Genomic DNA, 6,771 nt, shown 5'->3' with positions numbered 1-6,771 from the left:
AGCTAAGTGACTGGGAGCTGCATGCAAGAGGTGGGCTTGCGCAGTCCTGAGGGGCTGCAGAGATAGATAGGAGGGGGTGTGCAGACCATGAGAAAGTGGCACACAGAGGCTGGACATGAGGACGTCCACCTGGGGACTCTAGGCTGGTCTGGGGTTAGCTCCAAATAGAGCTGTGGTCACAAAGCTTTCACAAAGATCACAAACTCAAAAGAAGCAACCATCTTCTTGTTTGGATGATGATGAGTCCATGTCCTTTCACTGTGTTTTAATTCTCCTGGGCCAAAGGTTTGGACAGAAAATGCAATCATGGTCTTGTCAAGGCTTCACCAAGAAGGGGCAGGCTTTGTTGGGGTTGTCTTGCCCCTCTCCCCCCATGGAGGCAAATTCCTTCTTCTCATCCTGAGATACGTCCATGGGCACTGGAAAGGGAATCAGTGGATCTTTTTCCTGGGAGCTGTGCTGGTTCCAGACAGGAGGAACAGAGTTATTTCCCTCTTTACCATCTCTCTCCACCAAGGGGCAGAATGGCCAGGGAGCTGATGGGGTTCAGTGGAGAGGGGTTTCTTTACAGAGTTGGAGGAGAATTATGGAGCCGTGCTTATTGCCCTTGCTGTTCTTGTCTCTTCTCAAGAATAAAACTATAAAGTCCTTGCATGATACAAAAATATTTGTTAAAAAACCAATTTGGGTGGGTCAGAAGGTTTCATCTGACTGTCAGTTATGTCAGGGGAGCAGTTGCGTTTGATGGCAGGAGCCTGGAAACCACTCTGTTTGGCCCGGGCCTGTGCTGAAATGGAAGCACATCCTTGGCTTTCATCTCCAGGGTTTTCCAGAACTCTTGCTGTGAATGCTTCAACTAACAGACACACCCTTCCTGAGGATCTCAGGGTTGTTGGAATTTGAGAAGATCTTTGATATTTTAATAGTACTGGCTTTGATTTGTCCCCTCTAAAAACAAATCAAAATAAGCTCGAATCTCTGGACGGGACCTGCCCCTTTCGTGCATGTATTAGGTCGGGCTGGGTTACGGTGCAGTAAACAAGCACCCTCAAATCTCAGTGGCTTAAAACTCAAAAGGTTTGCTTCTCTTTCTCATTACATGGCCATTAGGAGGAGGCTGGGGCCCTTCTCCGTACCTGGGGGTGGTCAGGGCAAGGGCCATCCCCGGCTCTACTGGTCCCCAGGCCAGTTGTAAGAAAATGCCCAGTGGTCCCCACTGCTTCCTAGAGCTTCTGTCTGCAGCGCGCCACCTCTGTATGAATTGCTTTGGCCTCAGGCAGACACGAGGCCACTTCTAACTTCAAGGGAGGCAGGAAAGGTGGTCCATGGTGTGCCTGCAAGGAGAACCGGAAATCTGCTGACTCCCTAACTGTGTGACCTCTGAAGGGTGGGGATGAAATGATGGTGCAGTCTGGTTTAATGGCCTGGAAGCCAGAGGCCAGGGATTTTCTCTTACTGGTTCTTGCCCTCAGGCAAACCATATATTTCCAAGAGATCTCACTTCCTTTTCATTTTAGGAGGGAGTTGGGTGGGAACCGTGGTGAATAGAGAGGAATAATTACACCTGTTCGGCCTGCCTTATAGGAGTGTTGTATGGCTCAGAATAAGTCAATGCCAGTGACACTGAAATATGAAGAGAAAGGGATACAAATATTTTAATGATGGGCTGGGCAGCGCAGAAGTGGTTCTCCTGAGCAGCTGCATGTATTAGGGCAAGGTTGCAAGTGACAAAAAAAAAAAAAAAAAAAAAGCCAAAATAGTTGTAGCTTAAATGTGATAGACATTTGTTTCTCAGATTAAAAAAAAACAAACAAAGAGCATGCAGCCAGGAAGGGGGTGAGGAAGTCCCCTGGGCTTGGGCTCCCTCTGCACGGCTTCTGTGCCCTCCCCCAAGTGTCTCCCTATTTCAGCCCAGGAGCCCCAGAAACCAGAGCGTGATGCAAAAGCAAATGCATCTTTATTGGAGAGCACAACCCCAGAAAACAAGGCGGGGGGGGCGGGAGGAAAGCAAGCCAGGCAAAGGAGAGAGGGTGTAATGCAAAGGGTTGTGTCATGAAGCTGCTCACAGCTTTTAGCAAATGCAGCCAGTGTTCAGTCTCGTGGGATGTTTCCAGAAAGGCCTGTGGGCCTTGTGGGAAGGATTTGCCCGTCAGTCAGTTACATCTCCCATTGGTCAAAGTTGACTTCACAGGACATCAGGATCCCTGCGCTTCCAGGCGGCGCTGTCCGGCCTCTCCTGCAAGGAGAGTCAGGTCTCAAAGAGCAGCAGAACCAGGGCACACGGAGCCGCCTGGTGAGTGTGTGAGTCAGCGCGGCTCTCCACCTCCCAGCTCATCCACAGCCCCACGGGCCTGGCCTGGAGGACAGTGTACCTGTTCGGGTGAGCAGGTCCCCCAGTGTCTTGCTCCTCGGCATCCCTGGGGAAGCCCTAAGGCAGGAGGTGAAAGGGATGTGATGGGAGGCATGAAGCAATGTGCTATTGGGTTGGACCTGCAAGCAACGTGAGCAATCAGGAACACCTACCACAATGGGCCCAGCCTGGCCAACCAGGTGAAATGTCATGGCACCCTAACAAGATGGCATGGAACTCAGTCAGCCTCCCTTTAGAAAATCCAAACCCTCCGCTGGCTGACGAGACTAAGGTTGGTGTCAGGTGGTCCTCTCAGAGAGGAGATTATTAGTGGCCTTGACAGAGAAAGCTGTTTGAACAAATCCTGGGAGGTGTATAAACTGCCTGTGGTATATTCCATAGGGCAAATGGCTGCATGAGCTCCAGCCATCCTGTCCATATACCTCCCAACAAGGAAGATGGAAAGGAAAGTTAGCACATGGCAGACTTGCTGCTGACCTCACTTTGGCCAGAAGTTAGTCCTAGCGTCACACTTAGATATAAAATGTGGTCTTTATTCTTGGTGGTCTTATGCCCAGTTAAAAATTGGCTGAAAGAACAGAATACTGGCAATTTGTGCAACAGCAGGCAAAGTTGCAGGGCCCTGAGTTAGCATAGCAGAGTGTCCCCGACACGTGTCCTCATTTTAAGTAGGCATGAGCAGGGAGGGCAGGCAAAGGTGGGTGTTCCAGCGGAAGACAGAGATGTGGAGGAAAGGAAGGAGGGAGCAGGGAGATGAGAGAGATGAGGGGACGAATGCAGAAAGAGAAAGAGGGGCAAGAGGATCCCCAACCTTCAGACCGGGCTCTTTTAGTTTCTATGGATGCCACAGGCTCTTCAATGGCAGCAGATGAAGATGAGCAAGAAGGGGGAGGGGTTCTTGTTGGCATCAGCCCTTCTATCCAGCCAGGGCCACGCAGACCTCATGCTGACCTTGACCTGTAGCTCATCATCCCTTGCTCTTTGCCCTAAAAACCTGGCCAGCTAGATACCCCCGCCCCATTCTGCTTCCTTCCTCTCACACATTCTTAGATAAGTCAATTGTTAGATTAAGAATTCCTTCTAGGATTGCCCGCTCCAGATTCACCCCATCACTCTGGCATCGAACTCGGGACCTTCTGTGGCTCCCCTCCAGCCTGAAATGGCCCCTCTTGTGTCTGAGATGCTTCTGGGGAAATAAAAATAGGATCCAGTCTGCAGGATATTAAAGGCCAAACAAACCAAGAATCTGCCCTCCCCCTGGGGCATTTTGGTCTCTCCCACAGGGGCAGACCCTTTAGAGACATGTGGTCAGGATGGGCTGGTCTGGCCTCCTCCACGTGCCTCATAGCTGAGCCAAACCATGGAGAGAGGCTCCCTCCCCACCTCACTAGTCCTGAACTGAAACTAGTCGGTGCCTCCCCAAACCTGTGTGAACTGAAACCACCAGGTTTCCTCAGACAGCCCAGCCATGTGCGTCATCTTGCTGCATCTGCCTTCTGCCCCGAAGGAGGAGCCTGGTTCCACCGTGTGTCTTGGCACCGTGAGACACTCGGGTCTCGCCTTAGCCTCGGTGCTGTCACAACAGAAGCATCCACTCGGCCCCGGGATGTGTCCTGGGTGTGTCCTGGGTGTGTGCAGCACCAGGGCAGGATTCTGTGCTCTCTGGGTTTCCCTCGCCCAAGGCAGGGTGAGACCACAGCAGGGGCTCTACGTGGAAGGTGGCTTCGGCCTTCCTTCCCACCTTCTTCCCATAATTATGGCAGGGCTGCCTGCTGAGCTCCCTGGAGGGCGGCACGGGCAATGCCAAGAGACGAGGTTCAAATCCCAGCTCCCCCGGGCTACTGTGCAAAGTTGGCCTGTGACAGCTGCTCAGAGCCTCAGCTTTCTCATCTGTAAAATGAGGGTATGACACAGACCTGCCTGGGGACCAGTGAAAGGCCTTGGCATGTCCTGAGTCAGTGTTTGGTTCTTCCCACCCCCCTCGGCCCCAGCTCCTGGGGGGCACAGAGAGCAGCTCACCTCGCCTCCTGTATGAAGACTGGCACCTGTGGGCACCTGCATCGTTATTTAACACCTGCAAGGCCCAGTGCTTGCTTCCTCCGTGAGCTCCAGTCCAGCGCCGTGCTTGTGCATCCCGGCAGGCCCGAGGTGGTGGCAGCGGGAGGGGCAGCCTGCAGTTTCCTTTCTTCCTGCCAGTGTTTGCCAGTGGTAACATCTGGCAGTGTGGAGAAGATGTGCTGGGGAGGGGGGCACCAAAGGCCCCAGCTCCAGGGAGGAAAGAGAAGAGGGCTCGAGAAAGAACTAGAAAGAAGCGCCACCAGGAATCAGGGACCCACAGGGCAAGGGAGAGTTGGATCTGGGTGTGAACGAAGGACCAAGCAGGTGCTTACAGCGCCCTGGCTTCCTTCCTCTCCTTTCCACTCGGAGGGGCTCCAGCCTCAGTTTCTCCATGTGAAAACTGCCAAGGCTGCAGCCCAGAGGGTGGGAAGGCTGAGGAAGCTGAGGGAGGGGACCCTCTCAGGTGGGCAGCCTCACTTGCACCGAAAGAGCTGCTGCTGCGGAGCCCAGGCCCGCCTGGCAAAGGCCTCCTGGCCACGTCAGCCCTCTGCCCCTCCTTCTCCCAGCCGGCCGGCTCTTCTCGTGCAGACTGACTCACTGCAGCCTAATCCTCCAACTCCCACCTGACATGCTTCTCCCAAGACATACCTGGGAGGGCGATGACCTCACTACCTCTCTTCACCAAAATCACTGCCTTCTGTAACCACGTCTGTGCTCAGACCAGCCCCCGGCGTGGGCCTGCTGTGGCTCAGCTCCGCCTGTGCGCGCAGGGGAAAACCCAGGAACCCACCACCTTTCACCTTCTTCTCCACCAGGAGTCATCCCTTCATCCGTGTGGGTGCTGGGCCCCTCAGGAGGCCACCTGTCCTGCAGAACATGCCACCCTCCTGGCAGCTCCTGCGATCAATGCAGAACCTGCACGGTTGGGGGTGGGGAGGGACTTCTCCTCGGGTTCCTCGGGGTCACCTGGAGCTTGTCACAGCCTGGGTGCTCAAGATGCCCTTTTAATACTTAGCTATGACCTGTTCTCTGTTGGGTGGAAGAAAAATCAAAAGATAGCATCCTTCAATATAATGTTTAAAGGGAAAAGGTGTGAGGGATGCCCAGGGATGCTGGCGGAGTGGGGAGGGAAGGGAGGTGGAAATGAATGAGGCCGTGGGGGCAGCTTTTAACTAAGGTGTCATTCGGAGAGGGCGGTGCGGGAGGGCCTGCTTAGAGACAGCCAGCAGGCCGGCCTGGGCACAGTGGCCTGCCTCCCATGGCATCCCCAGCACCGGGCTCCCCGTGGGAGCTGAAGCACAGGGAGCACCTTGCACAGAAGGTGAGCGTGGCGCCCACAATGCAGCCGGATGTGCGTCAGGCTTGCTGCTTTCACTCTCACGTCCAGCCGAGCACCCACCCGGCAGGATAGGACTGCTGGCAGCGGGCGCCCCGCAGGCCCCGGGGTGGGGGAGAGGCCGCCCAAGCAGGCTGCAGCAGGCCCTGGCTCTCAGGCTTAGCAAGGAGAGCAGTGCCTCCCTTCCAACCTCTTTTCTCTATTTCATTAGTTGCATCTTGAGGCCTGACAATGCCCTCAAATTTGACATCTTCAATTCTGCTTTTGGGGAGGCCACCTGATGTGACGAGCACTGGGTGTTACGCTATATGTTGGCAAATTGAATTTAAATTAAAAAAAAAAAAAGAAAAAGAAAATGGAAACCCAAACAAGAACCATGCAATGAACTACCAATCAGAGAGCAGAGCACTCCGTGGAGCCAGGGGCCTGGCCCAAGGTCTGGCCGGGCCACCAGCTTGCTGAGTGATCACAGGCAGGTCATGTCATCCCTTATGGACTCGGTTTCCACACTGGTAAATTGGCAAGGGTGGTTGATAGTTCTCCAAGGCTTCTCTGGTATATAATATATATATATATATATATATATATATTTTTTTTTTTTTTTTTGGTATATAATATATTATGGAGCTGAGTCCTCAGATCGTTACTGTGAGCAAATAATATATGGTCATAAAGAAAGTTACAAAAAGAAAAAGTATAGCTCTGATTTTTTATTACTTTATTATTTTAAAAAATTTATTGATGCATATTTTAAATATTTTATTTATTTATTCATGAGAGACACAGTGAGAGAGAGGCAGAGACATAGGCAGAGGGAGAAGCAGGCTCCATGCAGGGAGCCCCCGATGCAGGGCTCAATCCCAGGACCCCAGGATCATGCCCTGAGCAGAAGGCAGATGCTCAACCGCTGAGGCACCCAGGTGCCCAACAACTCGGATTTTTTTAATGTGTGTTGTTTTCAAAGGTAACTTGGAAAATGCAGCTGTCCCAAAGAGGAGGAATATTT

The sequence above is a fragment of the Canis lupus genome, chromosome 35, assembly GCF_011100685.1.
Source record: "Canis lupus familiaris isolate Mischka breed German Shepherd chromosome 35, alternate assembly UU_Cfam_GSD_1.0, whole genome shotgun sequence".
Lineage (NCBI taxonomy): Eukaryota > Metazoa > Chordata > Mammalia > Carnivora > Canidae > Canis > Canis lupus.
Note: the sequence above shows the minus strand (reverse complement) of the source record.